Here is a 25,145-nt window from a genome sequence, read left to right as displayed (position 1 = left end):
CATAGTGATGACACACATAGCATTTTCTGTCATTGGAAACCTACATACGTGACATAAAACCCTTGCACAGGATGATACTAATGGGAAACTAGATATAGATAAAGATATAGACCCTCAACAGCATTTTTCTTTCTCTTGTAGTTGTGTGTAGTTACTACACCTGTAGTTTTATTCTTCTGTGATTAGCAATAATTCTAATATTGGTTTGCTCCAGGAATACTCAAGTTTATGAACTGACCATGCATACAAACCAGTAATTAAGTTTCTGAGTATTTCCTAGGGGAAAAAGAATGACTTTCCAAAAGTGTTCTTTTCAGTGGTGGTTGAATGTTCTTTTGGCCTAGAAAGTCACCTAGATAACAGAAGTCTAACCATAATGTTGTGGCTATACTTTTCATGTGCTAAATCCTGCCAGATTTTTGGTGTGAAATTTAAACACAGAACGTAGTCCCAAAATAAATACCATGATGAGCAGCATGCAAGATGTGATCGCCCTTTGAAATATTGAAGAGTACTTCATTCCCTGAGTAGACACTGGGTTTGTTCAAACAAAAATTATGTTTCTAATTATTTTTAAAGGTGACAGCATCTACTCTAAAATTTACTGGCAGAAAGGAAAAGACAATGTTACCTGTTTTGGTGGTTCGATAGTTACCTGTATTAATTTGCCTAGTTTATCTGTTAGTTCCTGGGGAGGTCTTGACAAAAAATGGAGCACTGTCAAGTAGGTTATGTTACAAAAATCATCTTCCTTAGTGTATAGTAACTTTCATATTAATTAGTATATAATCACTGTAAGGTAAAAGATACAGAAATGCAGTGCATTAAAGGAAGTAGGAATGAGGTTGCAATGTGAGGAGAGCAGAAATTTTTGATGTTCATACTACTCTGAGCATGAGAGAGTTTATGGTATGCTCTGACAGGTCCATTTTAACCAACAACCTTTAGAATTCGTGTATATGAATATTTCAAAAAGATCCACTAAGTTTCCCGTTTCCTGACCTCACAGTGCAGGGCAGTTGCTGCCCTTTCCAGAACCAGAGACAAAGTGAGGCAAATGGACAGCCTGTGACTAGCAGCTATATGGTTCCTATAGCAACAGTAATTCCATGAACACCCTCAGAAGTTTCTTCCCCCTTCCATATTTATTTTGCATTTGTATACTTTATCAGGTTAAATGTTTTAAAGACAAAATTTTGATTAGATTAATCCTGCTTAAATTACTTTGAAAAGGAAGAACAGTAGAAAACAGCAGAAACAGAAGAGAACATGGCATCTGTAATTACTTTGGTGACTGGTTGTTTTAATGTATCCAGAGGTAAACATGCCTGTATTTATTTTTTGTGTAAATTTTTGCCTTAAAAGAGTCCTTCTCTTCCTAAATATGCTATGATAAACCCCACTGAAGTCAGTTTTATTAGCTATAAAACTGATGCTGGTGGGGAAAAAAAAGTAATATATAATAGAGTATAACTGAGTTCTTAACTTTTAAGGCATTTCCACTAAGAATTCAACTTTTTCCCTATGTTCAAGGACTACTACTCAAAGTTACGTTAGAGGTATGATAGTCATTTACATCTAGCCTTATTTCTACCCTTCTTCCCATCACAATCTTAACAAACACATCCCTATCACACATTTTCAGGTGGAAGTATCACAGACCAACTTGAGGAGTTTCCTTGAACAAGCCTAGGTCACAACATTTGCATCTTTTTAACTGTATGTTTCCAGGTATTCTGTCCTTAAAAGGCACTCTGTTCCTAGATAAGGGCTGTGAATGATGCTGCACTGTGGCTGCTTGCATAGAATTAAGGCAGAATTTTGCTGTGGATTTTTCTGAAGAGGACTGAGTCATTCCAAATACATGATTTTTTTTTTTTTTTTTTTAGACTGATCTAGGTGTGAAATAAGTATCAGATAACTGGCATTTGTTCTAACATAATAAATTAATAAAAAAGCTCTTTTTTTTTTTTTTTAAAAACAGAGAAGAAACTGTCAGAATTATTTAGGAGCTGTTGATACTAACACCAGGGTAGAAAGAAAAATCCTTTTCATTCTTGTAAGAAGACACTGACTACCTTTAAATAAACTCAGTCCTTCATGAAGGCACTAGAAAAAGCTGTAACTTCCTTCTGTTACTACTGCAAATCCAAGTATAAATTGGGAATTGACCCAGACATCAATTCCTTTTGTTTTAACCTTTCAAACCCTAAAAAGGTTTATCTTTTTATTCACTCAGTGTTTGCTAAAAATGGTGATTTATTATTTTTCACATAATGATCAGGATGTTCTCTGAACAATTATTTAAAGTGTTTCCAGGTTTCTGACTTAGTTCTCTAATACAGATTCCCTAATTTCCTCTCCTAGAGTAAGTTTGTGTGTCACATCTGTAGTGTTCCTAATGAGCTGCTAACGAGGCTTTGCAAATGTGGAGGCACAATGAGATGGTGGTGCTAGAAGGCAGATCTAGAGCTGGTTTGGTGAGCAAGGATTCAGCATCTGTAAGAGTTCAGTTATCGTCTCCCTCCCTGCACTTTTCTCCATGTAACTCTAATGCCCAGAGCTTTAAGAGAATAAGAAAGGTTCCCGGCTCCACTCGAATACTCTCTTTATTTGATTAGCGCTGCTTGGTATACTCCAGTTAGAGTAGGTGTCTTGCAGTTTACATTCCTAAGTTCTGTAGCTGAAAAGGGAAAAACAAAATCCTCACCCGACAGTAAGAGAATGCCTGATTTACCAAAATTAGTCTCACATTCAAAACTGATGAGGATCCCATTTTGATTTCGTAACAGATGGAGAAGTGCTGAGTTTTGCCTTAGTATCTGTAATGCTTCTTATGCTAGAATGTGTTTTTATTTCTTGCATAGTTCACTTGAGTCTTATAATTCCAGTAATATCCCCCATAAAGAAAACAAGGCATTTTTGGAGTCTACAGTCTCTACTGATTTCCTCCTCTGAAGAACAGCAAGTCTGACTTTGTTCAAATGAAATATGAGCCTAATTAAGGTGAAAGCATTTCATGCTTTTCATCACTTATTTTGGTTAGTCAAATTATATTAATTTAATCCACTTAGTCTGAAGTACCTTTTTTCACTAAAAATAGTGAAAAGAATGGTGGTGAACAGAGTAGGTTAGTTGGTGCATTCCCCACTTCTCAAGAAAATGAGCAAAACTGAAAGACTTGCAGTAAGCAGTTGGTGCACTTGTGTTAATTACCTTTTTTCTATTGCCATTTTGGATCAAATTAGCCTTTTGGTATGTGTCTCATATGTAAAACGTAGGAAGCTACATTACTCTGGGAACACTGTATGGTCTGCTGTCACTACAGAACATGTCCACGGACCATTATTCAACATTTCTGCAAGTTAAGAAATAATTTTAATATGCTTTTCCTTACTGCTTAAGCAGCTTACTTACCAAGTTCAATCTTCTCTCTAAAAGAGACTCTTTATTTGTGAAAGTATTTATAAAAAGAATACTGGCATTATTTTATAGTGACTTTCTAAAGAACCAGACAAGTCTATTTGAAGCTTTTCTTTGGTATTAACTAGATATTTTATCATAAGTGAGCAGGGCATTTCTGGTTCACTAGTCTTTATTGCTTTCTTGAATGCACTTCAACCTCATTCACAGTTCAAGTCTATATAATCCTTATGCCTTTCATACTTTTAAATCCTCCACAGTGTTTTCTGTATATCTGGCTCTGCTAATATCCACAGAACTTGGGTCTTAAAGCGGTCTCCTGAGCTAGCACAATTTTGCACTGAGAGTAAAATACACATTTTCACCAATCCCTTTACTGCTCGTAAACAAGGGCAACGTTTTCTTTAATGCCAATATCCCCCAACCTCAATTTTCCCCTCTGAAACCCCAAATCCATTCCATACAATGAAAATATGAACTGTAGCTTGCTCATTCATTTATTCTTGCTCTGAACACTAGTTGTGGATCTGCTGCCCAATTTTCTTGAACTGAGAATGCTGTCAGTTTGCTGCTTGTTACTTTCTCCCCCCCCGCCCCGATACTTTCTCCTTGAACTTTAAATGAAAAAAGAATTTGTTTTGTGTAAATATGTAGATAAACTTGATAAAGGCCAGTCAGGTTATAACTTCTTTTCTGGATTGGTAAAAGCTTGTCTATCATTGTTGAAAGACAACTTTACATATTTCACATTACACAGCCATGCTATTCACAAAATCAGCCAGATTTGTTGGAAATGATTTGGTATTCTCTTGCATGTTACTAGGTGTGTATGTTGATTATGATAAAGCATGCTGTAGCTACAGTAAAGTCTTCTATAGCTGAATATCTATCTTGGAATAATTGTGGATGTTTACCGACTCTCCTGACTAGCTTCACATGCTGTTTTTCAAGCTACATGCAATCAAGTATGTGATATTTGATACTTTGAAATCATAATTGCCAGTTAAACAATGGCACTCAGGTGTGGGCCTTTGTTATTCCAATCTGTGCCGAGTTAGGACTGCTGCTTCATACAGCTGATCAATGAGCACTGGTAATCAGTGTCACTGATGCCTCATGTATCAGTGTAGTGTCATACAGAACAATCTTATGTCATTGTCTTCTGGGAAAGCAAGCATAGCTCAGGCCCATCGGACCTGTAGCTGTTGTACTATTTTATTTTACTGTATTGGGTGTCCGTGCCCAGGAGCTGCAGGGGCTTCCGTGAGGAGAGGCTGGGGCTGCCTCATGCCAGACACAGCTGGTTCCCTAAGGGCCCCAGCACAGGGCACAGCTGAGCCATCAGTGATGCTGGTGGTGCCTCTGGGAAAGCAGATTTAAGAAAGGGCAAAGCCCTGGCTGGTGGAGCGAGGACAACACCATGAGAAAGAGCCCTGCAAGCACCCAGGTGAGGGGAGGAGGTGCTGCAGGCACCGGAGCAGGTACCATTTCTGTCCAAATTGATGTTAGTGCATCAATTAATAAGGAGGGTGTTAAATGAAAATTCTTCTACTGATGCAGACACAAAATTAAATAGAACTTTTGTTTTTATCTTGTTCACTGTTCTTTGATCTCGTACATTTCAGGCAGCATGAGGCATTAGGGTGATGCATTAGAAAGGTCATGGGATACAAATGTATATTTTAAAAATGTATTGTAAAGCACTCTACAAGATTGGGTTTGGGCTACTGCAGAGTAGCCTTGTTTTGGTGGATCACCTGATTTGCAGTCATTACAAATGAGAATATTAGTTCAAGTTGATCTGCTGTGAGTTGCTAAAGTAATTGCAGAACAAAGTCGTGTTCTCTGCTCTTAGAACTCGAGGTGTCCGTCTGTTCTTCTGTCAGCTCTCTTTGCTTGGTTTGCCATTCATTTTAACAGAAACCTGTTCAGCTTCAGGGAGCACAATCAGAAAGCAGCCAGGTCTCCTCTTTTGCTATGCAAAATGTTCAGCAAATCTGTTACCCTCCATCTCTCACCCAATCACAAAATTCCTTCTCTGAGGTTAGAACATTGTGTCAAAGTAAGAAAGCATCAACTAGATTGATTTATAAAGCTAAAAAGAAGACGTTTTCTGACTAGACTCTGAGCAACAGCTGCGTTCCTCAGGCTATGCTATTTCAACCCTAAAAGCATAGGGAGTTTCTGTTTAGATCCATAAAAATTCTTTCAGCAACAGTACCTACACATCACTTCTCCAACCAAGGAATCAGAATATTTTAGCATGCTATCATGGCCATTATGTTTAAAAATATTTTTTGTGATTTTTATGCTCCCAGTTAGGGAGTCTCTTTCTTCTGGGGGCTTTGCTATGGCATTGACTATGCTGGTGGACCTCTGCCGTGGAATATACCTACTAAGCTGTTCTTTCTAATTCCCCTCTCTTTGAAAACTACTTTTGCAGGTTTTATTATATTGGTTTAAAGAGTTGTACAGTTTCAGGCTCATGTGAGTTGCAAGTGTGCCCTGGCTTGTCTCCTCAAGCCTTGCTCAACGAAGGCTGACAGCAAACAAGCTTAACAGTGTGTTGGTTTTGTGGAATCATGTTGTTTTCACATGGAGTGTGTGGGACAACTATGTTTCACAGACTTGCTCATTATCAGGAGTGAAATCATGTGGATTGTTAATCAAAAAAATCAAGAAATATTCAAGTAAATATGAATCTTGAAACTGTCGTGCTACATGGGTCAGATGACATGTCCTTGTTCTTTACAAGCATTGGACTCTGGGTCAGTCTCTATTTGGATTTCAGCATGGGTAGGCCCCTTGAGCCTTGTATGGTCTGAGATGCTTTAAGGGAACATGATCTCAAAAAACATGACTAGATATATAACACCAAAGTGTTTGTAAGGGTGGAATCTACTTAGACAGCAGTTCTGAGAGAGTCAACACTGTCACTTGGTCATCTATTATGGTATAGATTTTGCCATCACTTTTCTATCCCTATTTTGAAGTCTTCATCAAAAAGAAGGAACTGTTTATTGTACATGTAGTCATATATGATATTAGGGAGAAATGGAAAAAAGCAGAAATGTCATACAATTATTTTGAAGCTTGCCAAAATCTTTTTATACTGCATAGTACTTCAACAAAAAATTAATCTTTTCTGCTGTGACTAGTTTTGTCATTAGGTAAATGAAACAGTTTTGGCTTTAGGTTTTAAAACTAAAATGGGAATAATTTTTCTCCTCTCCCACATAGCAACTGAAATCAATATGAATGTTACTAATCAAAGTGCCTAGACCCATTCTCACCCTTACCACTTCAACCTTCCCTGTAAGTACCTATAGTTAGCTGAAATACAAGGTATTTTGAATAACTAGAGAGAGCAAAATAAACAGTCACACATGCCTTTTTTTCTCCTTTCTTTTCCTGTATACTAAGGTGGTAACATATTTTTTTTTTTTTACTTATCTGAAGATTACCCTCTGCTGCACTACCCTTTCAGTGAAAGCTGAAATATTGGAGTTGGCTATTGTTAGTTAAAGAAAACGTTAGTTTATTTTTCAGACCATTTAAAGGAATAGGTGAAGAACAACATACTTCTATTCAGGTGAACAGCATGCTAATTTTTTCTTCAGTTTTAAGGCACTGCAGATTATAACTTTGTAACTATGCTGGAATTAAACAAAGAAGGGCATGCAATAAAATATCTTAATTGTTCCACATTTTCAGGCAGTAGGCTTGATCATGTGTTTGTGTATTACCTGCTCTCTTTAATACTCACTAGCTAGAGGAGAGATATATGTTTTATAAGCCACCTGTACAAATGCAAGGCTATTAAATTGCCTTCTGTTGAGAGTATGTCACATTTAGATTCAAAAAACAAGGAGCATAGTATGAAATGGATTCTTCATCTATGTGGTATAACTCTGTTTTTTTGCAACACCATGTGCAGCTCTCACAGCAAACCCTCATATGACAAGCACGAGTGCAGAAGCTCTTTGTCACAACTTTGTGTCTCGGCTTTGGAGCCCAGGAGGGCTTCAGAGGGACTGAACTCGGGTGGAGCTCAGGGTTGAGAGGTGTAGAGGAGGCCCCTTCTCTGCTTTGCAGGGGGAGGAACATGGTGGTAGAAGAAAATCAGCTTCTCCTGATCCTATAGGAATTTGCAGCGCCTAGTTCAGTAACAAGGCCTGGTCCTAAAATTAAAAGTAGATGTGCCTCTGAATCTGGCTAGAGCCCTAGTAATGTTGCTAAAAAGTCAGCAGTAATCTATGAGTCCAGCTACCTGCCTGATCCCTCAGCTGCAATAGTCAAGCATTTAGCATTTTTTCCTTAAAATATCTCAAGATAGTGTTTTCAGTACTGGTTACATTAATAAGCAGTTAGCTTTCTCCTGTGGTCTAGCAAATCCTGAATCTACCGTTCTGTATCGTAAAGTAATCCAGAAAGTCTGGGAAGATGGGGAATTTTTACTTTTGGAGAAACAATGTACATACTTTTGCTTGTCTTTTTTAAATATATGCCGTTATTTGTAAGTATATACATAATGAATGTTATAAAGAAATGGAAGTATGGAGCACGTTCTTTTATGGTTATTACTTATATTTTCTGCTGAAAATCAGCCATCTACTGTGTGATGCAAATTGATTTGCAAGACTCGCTACTGGTAATCAGTGAGGAAAAAAACCTCAAATGTTGAATGATTTGACTTTGGCCAGGTCTTTCTGTGCTTTACAGCCTTTAGTAGGGAGCCAGATTTAACTAGTGGCTTGGATGGTGACCATGAGAGAAGTGGGGTGAGAAAAATTTTCACTGACATCATTGCCTTTACACTGAGGTTAACGTTAGCTTTTTATGTGTTATAAGACACAGAATCAGAGAAGTTACAGAAAAGTAGTGAGTTCAAGGAGTAGAACATGCTGTATTCTAGATCACTGCAAAACAGTTCATACAGAAATTAGAAGCCAAAACAAATCAAGCACGTTAAAGTACTTAAACCAAGAAGTAACAAAAGTGTCCATCAGGATTTCAGCATGCTTCTTGAATAAGACAGGGTGAATTTAATGACTGACTTCAATGAGTAATATGATAGTTACATCCTGAAAGTGAATGGAGATTAATTCAGAATCTGGACTTACACCGGAGTTGTAGGATTAACAATCAGCTGCATAAAAAAGAATCATCTGCAGTAGATGAAGAGACCATTAGTTCTTTGAAAATGTCTGGAACCTAAGACGACTGTTAACAAGGAGACCTTAGTAAAAGAGAAATGAGGGGGTTTGTGTGAACAGCAGAAAATGAAGTCTTGTTTCCTACACTATTTTAGCATCTTAAATTCCCTGCATGTCTCTCTTTCAAACACTTTTCACATGTGCATTCTCCTTGTATTGCAACGTCTTTTTCCAGTTCCCTCCAATACTGCCCTGTCCACCCCACACTTCTCTCAGGAACCTGCTCATGTCCCCGCTGTTCCCCATCCAAGTCTCTTCCTCTCCTCTGTGGTCCTGACAGCACCCTGACTCCCTCCGCACTTCTCTCCAGCGTTTCGGTCAGTCACCACGGTGAAAAGCTACCTGTGTATCAACTGGCAAGCTAGCTGCTTCTGACAAAGATGAACTCTCCTGTCTTTCCTTTGACAGGATATAACAAGATCTCTCTCCTCTACCCAGATGTCAAGCTTAGTTAAAACTGATCGGGGAGGTGCTAAAAATATAGTGAGTATCTGAGAAAGAACCATAGCTCAAGAACATATGGTGTCACTGGATCAAACGCTGGCCTTTTGCTAGGGAAACACTGGTTCATGTTGCTGGGTCCAAGCAGCATGTCAAACCTTCAAAGGCTCACAAACAAAAAAATGAATAAGCAAGTCCTGGCTCCAGCAACGTTACACTTGGCACCCCCTGTCAGGAGGACCACAGTGCTAGCAACTCCCTGGGAGTGAAGCAGCCACAGGAGACATCCAGGACTGCAGTCCTATTGTACTGATTCACAGCCAAAAACTGTTATAGACTCTGACACTTTTAAAAAAAACATCTGTATCACCACTTCATGTTGAAGCAGTCTCTGGTAAGAGAACAAAAGCATATCCTCTGCTTTTCCTGAATTAGGCTGCTTCATGAGTGCTGGTTAGCTGATCTGATGAAAGGATTATGGCTACATATGCATGTGTTTTCCACAGCTCAACACCTTCCCCCACACCTCTCAATTCCATGCAGAGAGAGGTGGGGGAGATTGTGTGAATTTTGGGTGTGTGATATCCTTTTCATGACAGCAACATTGGACCTGGTACGTACTCTCATAGTGACGGAGCAGATCCACAGATGCTAGCAGCAAACGTGCCAGGTGGATAAGGCTGATCTGAGCAATATGACAAACCTGAATTTCCAAAAACTTTGTCAGCAGAGGTGTTTTTAAGAGGGGCGAGTTTCTTCTGTGAACTAACTGGTTAAAAAATAGAAACAAAGGATAGGCATAAATGCTAAATTTTCATGCTGGAAGGATTAATGAGGTGTATTGGGTTTGTGTGGCAGCGCTTTGGTAGCAGGGGGGGCTACAGGGGTGGCTTCTGCGAGAAGCTGCTAGAAGCTTCTCCTATGTCTGATAGAGCCAATGCCAGCCGACTCCAAGACGGATCTGCCACTGGCTAAGGCTGAGCTAATCAGCAACAGTGGTAGCGCCTCTGTGATAACATATTTAAGAAGGGCTGAAAAACCAGGAAGGGGCAGCCGGAGAAGAGAGGAGTGAGAATATGTGAGAGAAACAACTCTGCAGACACCAAGGTCAGTGAAGAAGGAGGGGGAGGAGAGGCTCCAGGCGCCGGAGCAGAGATTCCCCTGCAGCCCGTGGTGAAGACCATGGTGAAGCAGGTTGTCCCCCTGCAGCCCATGGAGGTCCATGGTGGAGCAGATATCCACCTGCAGCCCGTGGAGGACCCCACGCTGGAGCAGGTGGATGCCTGAAGGAGGCTGTGGTCCTGTGGGAAGCCCATGCTGGAGCAGGCTCCTGGCAGGACCTGTGGAGCCGTGGAGAGAGGAGCCCACGCTGGAGCAGGTGGATGCCTGAAGGAGGCTGTGATCCTGTGGGAAGCCCATGCTGGAGCAGGCTCCTGGCAGAACCTGTGGAGCCGTGGAGAGAGGAGCCCACGCTGGAGCAGGTTTGCTGGCAGGACTTGCGATCCCGAGGGGGACCCACGCTGGAGCAGTCTGTTCCTGAAGGACTGCACCCCGTGGAACGGACCCATGCTGGAGCAGTTCGAGAAGAACTGCAGCCCGTGGGAAGAACCCACGTTGGAGAAGTTCGTGGAGAACTGTCTCCTGTGGGAGGGACCCCACGCTGGAGCAGGGGAAGAGTGTGAGGAGGAAGGAGCGGCAGAAACAACGTGTGATGAACTGACCGCAACCCCCATTCCCCGTCCCCCTGCGCCGCTCGGGGGGAGAGGTAGAAAATCGGGAGTGAAGTTGAGCCCGGGAAGAAGGGAGGGGTGGGGGGAAGGTGTTGCTTTTTAAGATTTGGTTTTACTTCTCATTATCCTACTCTGATCTTGATTGGTAATAAATTAAACTAATTTCCCCAAGTCAAGTCTATTTTGCCCATGATGGTAATTGGTGAGTGATCTCCCTATGTCCTTATCTCGACCTACGAGCCTTTTCCTCATATTTTCTCTCCCCTGTCCAGCTGAGGAAGGGGAGTGAGTGAGCAGCTGTGTGGTGATTAGTCCGGCTGGGCTTAAACCACGACAGTCTTTTTGGCGCCCAACGTGGGGCTCGAGGAATTCGAGATAAGGACATAATTGGGAGAGGTAATGGGCAAAATACGGACTGAACAATGTTAGAGTGCAGAATGATCATGGGGAATTTTTGTTGTTGTAATTGTGGTGAAAGGACGAGGGGTGGATTGTGTGTAAATTGTCCACTTTTGTTTGGTGTTGTGATGATTTTATTTTGATTTTGCTGTGGGTAATTCTTTTTTGTTGATGTGAGTGAAGTTTGTGAAGATTGTATTATGAATGTAGATTTTAATGATCATTTGTAAATATGTGATTCACAGAGGCGAGGGGTGGAATGTATTGGGTTTGTGTGGCAGCGCTTTGGTAGCAGGGGGGGCTACAGGGGTGGCTTCTGCGAGAAGCTGCTAGAAGCTTCTCCTATGTCTGATAGAGCCAATGCCAGCCGACTCCAAGACGGATCTGCCACTGGCTAAGGCTGAGCTAATCAGCAACAGTGGTAGCGCCTCTGTGATAACATATTTAAGAAGGGCTGAAAAACCAGGAAGGGGCAGCCGGAGAAGAGAGGAGTGAGAATATGTGAGAGAAACAACTCTGCAGACACCAAGGTCAGTGAAGAAGGAGGGGGAGGAGAGGCTCCAGGCGCCGGAGCAGAGATTCCCCTGCAGCCCGTGGTGAAGACCATGGTGAAGCAGGTTGTCCCCCTGCAGCCCATGGAGGTCCATGGTGGAGCAGATATCCACCTGCAGCCCGTGGAGGACCCCACGCTGGAGCAGGTGGATGCCTGAAGGAGGCTGTGGTCCTGTGGGAAGCCCATGCTGGAGCAGGCTCCTGGCAGGACCTGTGGAGCCGTGGAGAGAGGAGCCCACGCTGGAGCAGGTGGATGCCTGAAGGAGGCTGTGATCCTGTGGGAAGCCCATGCTGGAGCAGGCTCCTGGCAGAACCTGTGGAGCCGTGGAGAGAGGAGCCCACGCTGGAGCAGGTTTGCTGGCAGGACTTGCGATCCCGAGGGGGACCCACGCTGGAGCAGTCTGTTCCTGAAGGACTGCACCCCGTGGAACGGACCCATGCTGGAGCAGTTCGAGAAGAACTGCAGCCCGTGGGAAGAACCCACGTTGGAGAAGTTCGTGGAGAACTGTCTCCTGTGGGAGGGACCCCACGCTGGAGCAGGGGAAGAGTGTGAGGAGGAAGGAGCGGCAGAAACAACGTGTGATGAACTGACCGCAACCCCCATTCCCCGTCCCCCTGCGCCGCTCGGGGGGAGAGGTAGAAAATCGGGAGTGAAGTTGAGCCCGGGAAGAAGGGAGGGGTGGGGGGAAGGTGTTGCTTTTTAAGATTTGGTTTTACTTCTCATTATCCTACTCTGATCTTGATTGGTAATAAATTAAACTAATTTCCCCAAGTCAAGTCTATTTTGCCCATGATGGTAATTGGTGAGTGATCTCCCTATGTCCTTATCTCGACCTACGAGCCTTTTCCTCATATTTTCTCTCCCCTGTCCAGCTGAGGAAGGGGAGTGAGTGAGCAGCTGTGTGGTGATTAGTCCGGCTGGGCTTAAACCACGACATGAGGTCTCGCAGGGCTCTGTGCTAACCTTTGTGCTGTGTGTTTAGAGAGAATTTCTCTGACAAAGTTTGCTTGGTGTAAATTTATACAGGACAATTTAGTCTATATCGGACATGGAAAAGTTACAGGAGGATCACTTAATATTGAGTTATCGGACAATTAATTCAAAGTATTGTTTATAGAGAAGAAAGTAATTCTAACTTTACTTATGCCATTACGGGCCCCAAATTAAATATTGCCACTCACGAAAGACCTCTTAAAGTCAGTGTAAATGGTTCTCTTAAGACATTAGGTTAGTGCTGATTTGATGCCAAAACACGAAGTAGAACATTAGGAATTGCTAGGAAATCAACAGAGAACGCAACAGAAAATACCCATATGCGGAAAGACTAAATAAACAGGACAGCTATACAACTCTGAGAAGTTACTTGGGGAAAAAAACAACTTCTACACTGGGGTTCATTAATGCTCTGATCTAGGGATTTTATACGTTTTCTGTAATCAGGCAGATGTCTTGAAATTTTCCCTTAAATGAAAAAGAAGCTCAAATAAATCAGTGTGGGATGACAAGACAAGAAACAGGAAAATCTTGTCTCTATTCAGCTATCAGCTGACTTCTGATTTTATGTGAACTGTTAAAGACTTCTTTTTAGTTTCTGAAGTGAATGTACCCCTCTGACAGCCAACATTTCCAGTCTCCAGACTATGAAAATAGACCTGTTATCTTCTGAGAGCTAGATTTACATAAATTCTTGTTTTCCTAATGTTGGTATGCTTTTGCATTTCTCACAGGTTTAAATTGCTATAGCTTTTCTGGCTCTCTTACCAAGTGTTGCAAAATTTTAAAGTTTTGCAACATCGCAAGCATGTGAAGACCATATTCTGTTCCTCCTAGGTAACTAAATGCCCTTTGTTTTTCTAAATGTGGGGAAAAAAATGTGGTGTTTTTTTTCTTGCTCTATGGGGCTATTACATTAATTTTTATGGAACCAAGTGAGTCCAGAAAGTTCTGGTTTGCCACTGCACAGAGTTAAATAGTGAGAAAAGATCCAGATCTTGAAGTAGAGAGACTTTGACCCACTTACTTCCATGGCAAACAATCACCTCTAAAAATATTTCTAACCTTTCTTTAAAGTTGCAGGAAAAAAGGGTAAGTGGTTTAAAGCATTTGATGTATAAAGTAAAGCATTCATTGTAGCAAGGTCCCTTATTCCCTTTCCCTTTTAGCAGCAGGTTTTATTTAAAAAAAAAACCCCACACCTTTTTACTCATTTTTCAGTTGTACCAGTGATGGTATTATTTGTTCTTTCCTGGGGAAAAAGAAAAAATAACTTGACAGTGGCTCACATATGCTGCTTCTGTTAGAACTCAGTGTCGTTCCCTTGAAGAGGAGACAAATGCTTGCAGAAGAGGAGAGAAGAGCAACACAGATTGTACATACAACTTCTGTTTGTGATCTGTGTGTTTGCTTGCAGCCGTACTGGTGGGACGGACAAGCAAAGGGCAGCTCTCACTTGCCGCTGCAGGACCTGGCTGGTAGGGCTGCAGAACGAGGAAGCCAGGAGACATTCTGTTTGTCAGGGAGAAATCCTTCCTGACACTGCTGAGGCCTCTCCTGTATTTTTCCAGCACAAGCAGCGTGCTAATGTTGTCAACTTTCCCTGATATTGCATGTACATGAAAACCTTGCTCTTTACCTCTTATTACTGCGCTAGCAAATGCAGTTATACTGCAAAATGTCACCATTACCAGTTTGTGTTACTTGCAGGATGGTTTTATGCTCTGTCTTCATTTGGAAAATGCTTTGCTGGCAGATATATATTTCCCTCCATAAAGCATTCCTAGCATTCTGAAAAATAACAGTTTGATCCATAGTGCTGTGTCTAGCTGACACTGCAAAGAGGAGATTCTTCCACATGTTCGTGTACTATGCACGAAATGCAATTACTCAACCCCAAATGTGATCAGGGCATTAGGCTCCTCCTGTGAAAAATTTCCTTGTATCCTTAGTGATTCCAAGGGTCTTGTTTGAAAACTTAGAAAGTAAGATGAGGGGTGAAGAGTGTCTTTTAAAATATGTTTGTCACAAAGGGTTAAACAAAGAGAAAACTGATTTGCCAAGCTGGAAATGGGTGAAGGGATTTAGAGTAACATTTAAAGGCAGCTAAGAAAATGTAGGGAAATGCAAAATCCTGTAAAACCAGAACAACCCTAGAGCAATAATAATATTCAGAAAGTCACAGTGAGTAGAAAACACTGGTTTGGGTTTTTTCCCATTTCAAAACCACCAAAACTGGATGGGAACTAGGTACCCCAAAGGCTCATTTCTACTGCATCATCACTGAGGTAAGAATTTGAAAAAAAGCTCACCCATAATCTCCCCATCCACACATAACAGCTCACTATTCAATAACACCACTATCAAAACCTAAAGCATGTCTGGTCTCCTTATTCATGGATCTGTTGAGTCCATGATTTTGGATTAATGGAATGAGCACAGAGCAGATATGGATCCCCTGGTTTAATGCAGAATCTATTCTGTTTCATCTTGTCATGGTGACATCCTGAACTCCTTGCTAATAGTGACTCAGTAATTGCCTCTTTGACTACTGAATGGTCATTATGTCACATGGATCATATCTTCTCTACCAGCACATCTTTCAGATTTTGAAAGACAGAGATAAATTTAACAGGAAACTCTTAGGCCAGCATCATACCACAGTTTCCTCCTTTAATAAATATCAAGTTCATCTAAACAGATATGAAGAAATAGATAAAATACTACTTTAAGCAATTCTGAAACAGAGAAAACTCTTTTTCTGTGCCAGGTAGATTAAAATGTCTGTGCCTAATGTGATGATAATGCAGTCAGAAAATGCAGATGGGAGAAGCAAATCATGGCAAACCCAACCAAATTATGCTATGTAAACTATTTTTTTTTTGGATCCTAGATCCTGGAAAAACTTAATTCTGGCAATATTATAAACAGATTTCAGGTTTAAGAAGAAATATGTGAGTATAGTTATTGTCAGTTTTAATGTTAACTAATAGCTTCTTCAGATCCAGATTAATAAATGAACTGCAGTAAAACAATGGTGTGCACGTCAGTCGGAACATAAAAGCTAGTGACTGCAAATCCTTGAAAACAGTGCCTGCCTAACCCAAATATTATCAATACTTCAACATCAGCAATATGATAGACTGAAATATTATCCATCATATTAGAATAACAAAAAAATATTAGATTAATACACATGTTCTAACCTCATTTATATTCAGTAATGTATTGGATTTATATTGTTTGGGCTGACTTCTGTGAATACTCAGACAAGTAAATTTAATGGTAGTAGTGTTGCTGAGTGATTCTGTGAAACGGTAAATTTTAAGTGATTATTAGAGAATGTTCATCAGAAAGTTAATGTGGAACTTGGAAGCCTGAGTGTTCACAGTGGATGTTGGCTGCCAAGAACTTTCCTCACCCAGAGGAGAATCAGAAACAATAGGATGAATATCAGATACTCATAATGTACACTGTGTGTCCAATTAATAGACTAAAAATTGGAAGGAGTTTGGCAGATAAAGCAGGGATGAATAAATTACAGACTTGTAACCTGCCAACAGGCAAAGATGCAGAATTTATTAAATACTTTCCCACTCCAAAACATCCACACAGCATTTTTAATAAAACAGTCTTATACAGGGGCTTCTCGCATCCCAGAGAGCCTTCCCTGCTACAGTTGTAACAACTGCAACCAATCCAACCCCGAAGCTGAACTTCATTTTAAGCCAATTTAGTTCTGAAGGCCCAAACTGGACCCAAAATCTCCCATCTGTAAGATGACGTTTTGTAGGTCACAGTGCTCTTGATGAGGTTCTTGGAGGACAGTTGTCAGCCAGCATCATGAGTAGCTTTCATGGTTATTCATGTTGGCGGTCTCAGCAAAAGGACTGATGAATATGCAGACACAAGGCCTCTGTTGATCGTCCTTCCTGAGATACACTGGCAATAAGGTGGCATCGTGAGAGTTGTCACTGCTGCTCTCCTTTGTTTGCTTTATGTTGTAATGGAAATCTTTCTCTCCACAGCTTTTAATCCATAAAACTCTAAATCCCCTCCCCGTGATGAAGTCTGCGTGCTTGCGCATGTGCTGCCTTCCTGTGCAAACACAGGGGCTGCGGGGCCCTGAGGTCCTGCACTGTACTAGCAAATTTGGCATGTACAAACTTGCTGCATTTGGGAATAGGAAATGCCACTAATCTGAGATTCCAGAAAGTTTCTTTCAGTTTTCTGTTTCGTTATGGATGTACTGTTTTGAAATCCATGAATGTATTTAAGATCTATGAAGACAGGTGCATAAATAATTTTGAAGACGTGGGCCTTAGTGTTTTTGCCTCTCTAATTCCCAGCTGTTACGGAGTACAATGGCATGGCCTTACCTCACACTTGCACTGCAAGGTACTTACTCCCCAAGCAGGTACATGAATGTCAAGATATTATCTGTGAGGATGGGTGGTAGCAGGTCCATGGAGGAAGAACATAAATAGAAAAAGTGAATCATGTCTTTTGTTATCAAAATGAAATGTCAGGTTTATATACGTGCAGGTATTTATTTATAAGAAGGAATTCAAGAAAACCACCCGTCTATCTGAAAAAGTCCAAGCTGAGTGCCTAGCATATGTGGTTATTCAAACTCAAGTTTAAATAGAACATGCAAGTTAATGTTTCCAAATGTGCCAAAAGCACAGAGCAGTCTTCAATGAGCACTTATGGACAGGACCTTGACTTTACATCTATTCCAGAAGACAGTAACTGCGTACTGTTGATGCTGACTGTAAAGTAGTGCAATGGGGAAGCATAGCCTGAAAACAAAAGGGTGTTTTATTATTTTATAGTATGAAAATTACTGTGCCGTCTGGGATGATAACCAAAAATGCTATAATGGGTTTTGCTCTGTTTCCAGGGGTCAGTAATGCAATTTGTAAATGGCTCCATCTACTACTGCTGACATGCCACTTGTCCCTGCAGCACTAATGCTGCCATGCTGATAGTTCAAATTTTCTGGAAGTGGCCTTAACTCTTAGTGATTGACAGGAATTGCTGAGTTCCAGGAATGCCAGTTCAGCCTGGAAAGCTGTAGAAAGACAGAGAGACTATAGAAAACTTCTGAGAGAAGGAAAAAAAAAAAAAAAAAAAAAAAAAATTGGAATTATGGAAAGGATGCTCTGCTGCTCAAATCTATCTTGCGTTAGCACTGAAATCGAGTTGAAGGGATTTTTGTCATTCTCATTCAAAGTTACCAGACAGATGAAGCCCATGGAATCTGTCCAGCAATATAATGTGCTCACCTGTATATTGAGATACATTTTATGTTGCACTTCTGAAAGTAAAAACATTTTCTGGAAGTAAAACTACCTAAAAGGAAATTAAAATCTTTGTATTTATATTCTGAGACTCATTTCATACCCGCTGGACGTTCAGTCTTTAAAATGCTAATGATCACAGAAGATATAGGGGAAGACAGGATCAGACCTAAATGATTTAGACTCTAAACCTGGTTTAATTCCTGTCAATTGGAAAACTTCTGCACGTTTCAGTGGACCAAATTGAGCTTCTGACATGGTATTATATTTCGTATTCACAAGTTGTACAATTCTCTTTCATCTTTCAGAATTTCTGAGTATCTATAGTTTTTAAGACTCACTATATGTGGTATTTCTGTCTTTGTGGGGGTCAGGGTAATCTTAATTTGCTAAGATTAGAATAGATTTAGAACAAATGACATTTATTAATCTGATCTATTTAATAAAGGTATATGCATATATATAAAAGTAGGTTTATGACTCTCCAAAAGCAAGAGCAGAGTTCAGGAAAAATGAAGAAATGGAACTCTTGCACTTTGTAAGCAGAGATTTGTACACATGTAGTGTGACACATCTCAGAGAGGTATCATCTCTGAAAAACTTATAGGTAAGGTACAGACTGTTTACGAGCTTCTTGTGGATCACATGGATTTATTACCTTTATCAACAACTGTACTAGTTGTATGCTGCCTTGCAGTACTGTGGATTATATATACAGAATGGTTAGCAGGGCAGCTTTTACTTAATTGTCACTGTGGGTTTGTCTCAGAACCATAGTGCTACTTTCCCACTTGTCTGCTGTGTTGAATTGTTTGTTACTCAGAGGAACACTTCTATCTAACTCAGGCACTAAACATTTTAATACGCTGAAGGTTAACCACTGAAAAAGTTAAGTTTCTTTTTTAATGAAAAAGGAAATCTGTATCTGCTCCTCAGGAGGGCTTTCTCTCCAACAGCCAACATGTATTAGCGATTATCCTTTAGAGGGAAAAGCTGTCTAATTACTCTATTACCTCAAGTGCAGAGCACTCACCTGGGAAGCCACCAGATCAAGGTTCAGGTCCCATCACTGACTTTAATATTAATTTATGACTTGGCATGTGTGTCTGATAATCAAATAATGATCTGTTTTACAGAGCTAAGATGGCTGTAGATTGGATTCTAGCTTTTTAGGAGACTACTGTCCATCTAAAATAGGGTTTCACAATTTTCCAAACTGTTTTTTATGGTATGAGGTAGCAAAAGATGTTATTCAAGCACTCTAATAATGGTAAGTATAACTTAATTTCAGAAAACACAAGTGAGAAAAACCTTGGAGATTGTTCTTTTCTTCTTTCACAAATACAGATACTTACATAAAACTTAGACAAAAGTGTTCTGGAAGTTTGGGGCAATTTTTCCCTAACCAATCTCTGTCTTATTAAAAATCAGTCCCTTCCTCCTGGTCCATTTACAAGGAAAGTTCAACTGTACTATGCTGGCATTGGTTATTAATTTGCTAGGGGCTTCTGATTTGCCAGAAGAAATAGAGCTTAAAGATTTTTCAAAGCTACTTTAGCTTGTGCGTGGACAACCTTGTTACTTAAACATTTTTTTCCAAAAGATTCATTAGCCCTTGAAGTCTTTCTTCCTAGTGGTTCTGCCTATTGGTTACAGATCTTCTGTTGACATGTCACACAAACGTCTTTCTCTAGAGAGAAATAGGTACGTCTTCACTGAGTGAGTCACGGCCAGTGATTTCACATCTTCTGCTGTTATTGTGTTCATCTGTTAACTTCACATTCGTGTAACTGAGTTGCCATTCAGGTTTCTGGGGTGTGATGTGTGTTTGAAGAAAACAGGGGGAAGAGTCCATTTGCTCAGAAATATTCTTAGAAACATCTAGTTTCTAAACATAGCTATGAGAAAAATTTGAGGAATATGCAGTCTAAAGATTTTAGATTGTAATTCCTTTGGTAGTACGACTTTGGACCAATTCTTGGTGCCAGTATTGTTTATAAGGGGCAAGTCTCCTGGGTACTAACACAATACAAATAAAATCAGTAATCATTACAGAATAAGTCTTACACAAATAGGGCTGCCCTTTCTTTTCTATAACGAGTTAGATTTCAGCTTGATATCCTGTACAAGCTATTATGAGATAAGTGAAGGTAGAAAAATGGGCTGCATTGGTGATATATATAGACTGATATTTTTAAAGCGGTTCAGGCAGTGTAGCTACCATCATCTTTAAATGAAAGACATATGTTCAACGAAATGTTTGACAACTGACATTTGAAAGGCAAAATTCTTGTTTATGATATTTAAACCACAGGCAATATCCAAGGCATTTTCTCTCTTTTTATAGCTACAGTGTTTAATAATTAAAAAAAGAATATCAATTATTAAAACATAAGAAGGTCAGGTATTAAAAGAGAATTACATCTTGCAAAACTGTAAGAAGTTATTTTGTTATTTATACAGCCATTAATATTACTGAACAGAACTGCTCCACAAATAATAATTAGATAGTCCAAAGAAATTCTTCCTGTTGCTACTGACTACTTTAGGTTAAAGCAGTCCTGCTCAAGTGAAGGCTTGAAATGGCATATTGATGATTCACGCTTGAAAAAACCCATAACCACCTACCTACTTTGGCTGTGCAACTGAGGTGATGCAATGACTGAAACAGGCAGGTGACTAACAAACAGAGTACTTGTGAATACTGAAGAATATTGACTTCCCCCTTTCCTGTGAGCTGATGGGCATCATCAAAAAAAGCTATATTAAAAGCCATAAAACCTGACGTGTCCTACTGAGGAACTGATCTTACGTTATTGACAGAGACTGAAGCCTGAATACATGCCTAATTAGTAGGCATTAGTAGTAATTATGCAGTCAAGAAGTATACAAAAAACCTGAGACTAAAAAAAGTCCTATAACTGACAAGAGAATGTGCTGAGATGGCATGTAGTGAACTGACTAATTGTATATAAAGAAACATCATGAATCATAATCTTTAGACTTAGGTTATTGGATAGATCTCTCTCTTTGGCTGAAAGGTACCTTTCAAAAAACTCAGATGAGGCTAAACAGGCTTTGGACTGACTGCCCTTACTACTTTAATAACCTGCTTATGGGAGGGATATTGAAAGAAACTTACTTGCACATCTAAGTGCTGCAATAATGCTCATTTATGTCATTTTGTTCTTTCATCTGGATTTCAAAATGCAAGTTTACAGGTGAGAACGTAGCAGCTTGCAAAACTGAAATTCAGAGCTCTCATAAACCATCTTAAACCATATGGGAGTGCCAAATCACATATAAGTGAAAAACAAACAACCCCCAAACTCAGAAATTCAAATTAAGCATTCAGTAATTCTTTATCTAATGAATATCTACTACTGAGTGGTAAAACAGTTTGATCTACTCAAAGGAGATCTGTAGTATTTGATGTATATTGCACCCAAGTCTATAGTGACTATTAATCAATTTTTGCTAGAGATTACATAAGCAAAAGATATAAAACTTACAGTAGGAGGCACAGTGAATAATCTGTTACTTTTGAGAAGAGTGATGGCATTTCCATATAGTTATGATGAAATTAATTTTAGATTAAAGCTTTCTATTAAAAAAATGATATTTTAAATTAATATTGTTCACTCAGAAGCAATTTCTACTTTGCTGACACTTCCATAGAGGAGTGTAAACCAGATGTGGCAGATCTCATCATACACCTGAACCACAGAAGATTATAAAATACAGAAAAATAGTTTGTAAGAGGAATATGCATCTTGACCATCCTGCCCTCTTATCTGCATTCAGTCAACTTTAAATGCTCCCAAGCTACAAGCTTAAATCAGAAAAAGAAAAAAGGTGAGGCACAGAGATTCTTTTGGGAACCTTCAGCCTCCTCCACAAAAACACCATTCCTTTTTCTTCAGTCAGAATGAATACCAAATTACATTCCGGAAGGAAAGCTAATTATTCTCTTCCTTCAAATTTATCTTGTTCCCCAGAAAGTTTAGCAATGGGTTCTGCAAGAAGCTGAAGGGTATTTTATCCTCATCTTCTGTCTTGTTCCAGCTCAATCAGGTGCTCACAATGTACCGCTTGCCTATCTAGCTAATCCTATCCTGGGTCAGCTCCTCTACTTTGTTAAAGCTGCTGATCTGTAAAGTCACTCCTCTGTTGTGCCTTGAAGGATCCTTCTGGGTCAGCTTCTTTTATTTTGCAGTGTGTTTGACAAGACAAGTTTGTTTAAGGGGCCTTTTCCAGTACTAACCACATGACTAAGGTTAAATCCAACTACTCACCGGTGAGTTTTACGCCTTTGGAAGTAGTTATACTTCTTCTGTTATCTCAAAGATTTTTATTCAGCCTAATCATTTGTTTCTAAATTTTTGTACCAGGAATGGCAGAAAAATACTGAATGCTTTGATAACTCTTTGATCTTTTATGATCCATAAGTAAAGATTATGACTGCATTCTGGCAATGCAGTAGTAGTTTCCAGTACCACCCGTGTTAGACTTCCACAGCGGGATGGCAATGGTTGACCTGACTGTGTAAGTCACTGCAGCATAAATTCAGTTAACTCACTTGTAAAATGTGTTCCCTAAACTCTGCAGTTTTTCACAGCTTTTACCTTCAGAATGATAGAATCATTCAGGGTCAAACTGATTTTCATGACCTTTGTTTTTCACTTATAAGACCCATTTGTTTAACAACTCTTACCAAGCTGTTGATCCACTGTTACGCTTTGTTTATTGACAAGAAATCTCCTTTTGCAGACACAAATGACAAAAGTATGGTACAATAAATATCTCAATTATTGGCAGTACTCCTGAAAAATACAGTTTTGAGACTCAGCTGTTAAACAGCATTGTAAGTTTAGGGAAATTTTTTACTCCCAGTTGAGCCTCTTTAGCTTTATGGTTAGCAGCTTAGGTGCAAATTGCAGAAGTAGACTTACTGGAGATTCACAGGGATGGCAAGCTAAAATATTTAGTCACTGCTATGTTCATTATCTTTACACAATTAGGTGGATATGCTGGAAACTCATACTGTGTCACACTTCTGTTGCTGTGTTGATAATTATTGGCTGATTACATATACCCTCTCTTAAATGCTCCCCTGTGTTAATTCTGTCCTCCTAATTACTAATTAATTGAACTTTAAATGGCTCGTAGGTTGGTTTAGGTTTGGCAAAGTTCCCAAAAGATTGCCTGTAAAGTTTATTTGAACTAAAAAAAAATTATTTGCTGATAACCTCAGTTAAGTAGATGTTCTTGGCAGAATACAAGTTCTTCCTGTGACTGTCAGGAACCAGAAATGTCATGAATAAGTTTTTTTCATGTTTCAGATTTCCATTTCTTACACATAGTCCACCCTGAAGCTGAAGAGAATGTTATTAAATTTAAATGCTTTTCTTCTTGTCTAAGACGCTGGCTTGACAGCAGTGGAAAATAATTTTGTGTATTTATCCACAAAGTACTGCGTCCACTCAGAGCAAACACAGGGGATCAGTGTTAGAGGCAAAAGATACTTTGCCCTCCATTTCCAATTTGTCGTTTGTGTATTGCAGAGTGCAGCTGCAAGGTGCTGGCATGTACTTATCTAATACCTTAAGAGACAAACGAAGGACCATTACGTTATAAACATGGGATGGATTTGAAGAGGATATATAGAATTAATGCTCTTGTAGGGGCTCTGAGCAGCCTGCAAGGCCCAACATTCATTCTCTAATCTGATATTAGCTTCTCCCATTTCTTAGCAGGCCCCAAGAGCAACTGCCAATGGATCAGCAGAGGCTAGACATTCAAACCTTCTCAAATCATTTTAAATAGCCTTGCCCGAGTTTCATGTTGACAGCGAGCCAGGTGGAATTTTCCATTTTCTTTCTAGCTTTCCAAATAAGAACAGTCCTACTTTCTTTTGACTCTGGTTTTATATAACCAACAAAAAAGACAGATAGCCTTGAATTTGGAAGATTACATTGGCCTGTTCTCAGCTGAAATGTTCTGTCATCATTGACGTATGTGTTTAAATGAGCACTGAAGTGTGAATGGCCATCTGTCCGGGAAGTACGAGAGATCCTGATTACTAAAATGAATCCACAAAAAAGCTTAGTGCTTAGCAGCGGCACCAAACACAGAGGGAGAAGAGAGCTTTTTCACACTGCAGATATTTATAGTAGATGGATGATTATAACTCAGCAATCTCAGCAATTGCCTAGACTCCCTGCCCTGTATTTTTTTACATATGTTCACTCTCAATTTTTTGCAAACATTGAGCTTTCAATATTTGCATCTTTTGTAAAAACAAACAAAAAGAAGCACTAGATGTTTTCCCTGTCAGAAGTAGTTTTCTGAGGGGATGTTCTTCATTTTTCTCATGAAGAGTTGTTCTCTGCTTTATAAGGCTTTTAGCTAGAATGTGCTCTAACTTCGAATGAAGATTTGAACCTGCATTCCCACGATTGCTCTACAGCAAGGCTCAAGGCTATTCCTGGGTGCGTCTCTTCCTCTGCAAACCTGAAAAACTTCCTAAGGAAAGGCTTTTGAAAAATCTATAGAGATTTTGATCTTTAGAGGGTTGTTGTATCTGACTCAGCTCGATTTTTGGCTATGAGTGACAAAGGTTCCAGCAACAACCGCTGGAATTGGGTTGGAGTTTCATACTAATTTCCATGTTAGGAAAAGCTCCTTACAGAAGATTTTTTTAAAACCTACACCTTCTGATGTGAAAACTGCTGTTTTATCAAACAATCATTATTAATTAATCTTAAAAACTCATGACTACTTTGGCTGCTTTTCATGGTTTTTGTGGTGCTGAACAAGTCACCCGTCACTATCTGTTCAAACATGAGTTGGATGTCCTTTTAGAGCACTCACATTATTGATTTGAATCAGAGCATTTTTTTTCCATTTCTGCATTTGCATTTTTCATTGTTTCTGTTAGTTACTTTTCCATTATGCATATAGTTATGAAGATACATAAAGGGTCAGTTTTTAAACTAAGCTGTTGATTTCCTGAGACTGCACACACAGTTTCTCTGTATTAAACTTAAGCCACGAAATCTAAGCTTGTAAAGCAGCAGATACAGAT

This window comes from Gavia stellata, chromosome 18 (genome assembly GCF_030936135.1).
Source record: "Gavia stellata isolate bGavSte3 chromosome 18, bGavSte3.hap2, whole genome shotgun sequence".
NCBI lineage: Eukaryota > Metazoa > Chordata > Aves > Gaviiformes > Gaviidae > Gavia > Gavia stellata.
The sequence above is the reverse complement of the archived record's forward strand: the minus strand, read 5'-3'. Positions refer to the sequence as shown.